Here is a 2168-nt window from a genome sequence, read left to right on the forward strand (position 1 = left end):
TTATTGACTGAGACTTTTTGAAAAAATAATTTATTAGTTTTCTTCTTTTTTTTTTTTTTCTATGCACAGCTGACCAATAAGCACATCTCCTCACAGAGTCAAAGACAGGAACAGTTCATCTTTAAAATAAAGCATTAAAACTGTAACCAAACATGTATTTACTGGGTAAAATTCATGAGATTTTGGATGATAATGGATTTTTTTTTTACTGAAACTGAAAAAATGAGGTAACACACCAGGGTAGGGTGTCTGAACTTTTTTTCACTAAGAGCCACATACTTAAAACTACAAGGAATAACCAGGTGATTTTAATATACCTCATCCTAAGTGTATTACAGCTGGTAAAACCAATCCAGTGTAGGTTAAGATATGTTTAGTAATTTAATAAACTCAAAGAAAACAACGGCCTACATCACAGCTTTCCATTGATGGCTGACAAGACAAATAGCCAATCATTGAGAAGGATTCTGTGGTGGCCAATCAGATTTCAGGTGGCCCTGGCTACCATCAGATCTGCCCCTGGTCAGGATGAGTTATATTCTGTTCAGCAGAGACACGCTGATGCTGATCTAAACATTCAGATACTAAAATATCGCAAACTTCAAAACGCTGTCATGCTTTCTGCAGATGTTGGTGCTTGATGGTTGGCACAACATGCTTTGTAAATTGGACCACGAGTTAGAGCAGATGGTGGCATAAATGAGCATTATTGGTACTGCCATATTACATCTCTTTTTATTGATAAGTGTGTTAAGAGTAAAGATATTTTGGTAGTCAAAGCTAAAAAGTGCAATACAGTCAAACTCAAGTTTCATGTTCTAACAGCACCAACATTGGAGGGAGGACCCTGTTGTATCTGAAGGTGCTCTAATTAGATCCTATGAAACACTTGCTAATTTGGGGTTGTTAAGCTCAAAAACTCACCAAGCTTTGTAGATATATCAGTATTAAAATCTGTTTTGGTGGTTTCATGTACAGTCGCTAAAAAAAAGTATGTGAACCCTTTGAGATTTCTTGGATTTCTGCATAAATTGGTCATCAAATATGTTCCAATCTTCATCTAATTCACAACAAAAAACACAGTCTGCTTAAACTAATACTGCACAAAAAATGATGTGTTTTCATGTTTTTTTTGAACAAAACATGTAAACATTCACAGTGCAGGGTGGAAAAAGTATGTTAACCCCTAGGCTAATGACTGGTTGAATCTCCTTTTGCAGCAATAACCTCAACCAAACGTTTCCTGTAGTTATAGATCAGACCTGCACAACGGTCATGAGGAATTTTGGACCATTCCTCTTTACAAAACTGTTTCAGTTCAGCAATATTCTTGGGATGTCTGATGTGCATCACTCTCTTGAGGTCATGCCACAGCATCTCAATTGAGTTGAGGTCAGGACTCAGACTGGGCCACTCCAGAAGGCGTATTTTCTTCTGTTGAAGACATTCTGTTGTTGATTTACTTCTATGCTTTGGGTCGTTGTCCTGTTGCATCACCCATCCTCTGTTGAGCTTCAGTTGGCGGACAGATGGTCTTAAGTTTTCCTGCAAAATGTCTTGATAAAATTGGGAATTCATTTTTCCGTCAATGACAGCAATCCGTCCAGGCCCTGAGGCAGCAAAGCAGCCCCAAACCATGGTGGCCCCTCTACCATATTTTACAGTTGAGATGAGGTTTTGATGTTGGTGTGCTGTGCCTTTCTTTCTCCACACATAGCGTTGTGTTCCTTCCAAACAACTCAATTTTGGTTTCATCTATGGACAGAATATTTTGCCAGTAGTGCTGTGGAACATCCAGGTACTCTTTTGTAAACTTCAAACGTGCAGCAATGTGTGTTTTGGACAGCAGTGGCTTCCTCCATGGTGTCCTCCCATGAACTCCATTCTTGTTTAATGTTTTGCTTATTGTAGATTTGTCAACACAAATGTTGGCATTTGCTAGAGATTTCTGTAAGTCTTTAGCTGACACTCTAGGATTCTTCTTTACCTCATTGAGCATTCTGCGCTGTGCTATTGCAGTCATCTTTACAGGACGACCACACCTAGGGAGAGTAGCAACAGTGCTGAACCTTCTCCATTTGTAGACAGTCTGTCTTACCGTGGACACATGAACATCAAGGCTTTTAGAGATACTTTTGTATCCCTTTCCAGCTTCATGCAAGTCAACA

Source organism: Cheilinus undulatus, linkage group 13, assembly GCF_018320785.1.
Source record: "Cheilinus undulatus linkage group 13, ASM1832078v1, whole genome shotgun sequence".
NCBI classification, from domain to species: Eukaryota; Metazoa; Chordata; class Actinopteri; order Labriformes; family Labridae; genus Cheilinus; species Cheilinus undulatus.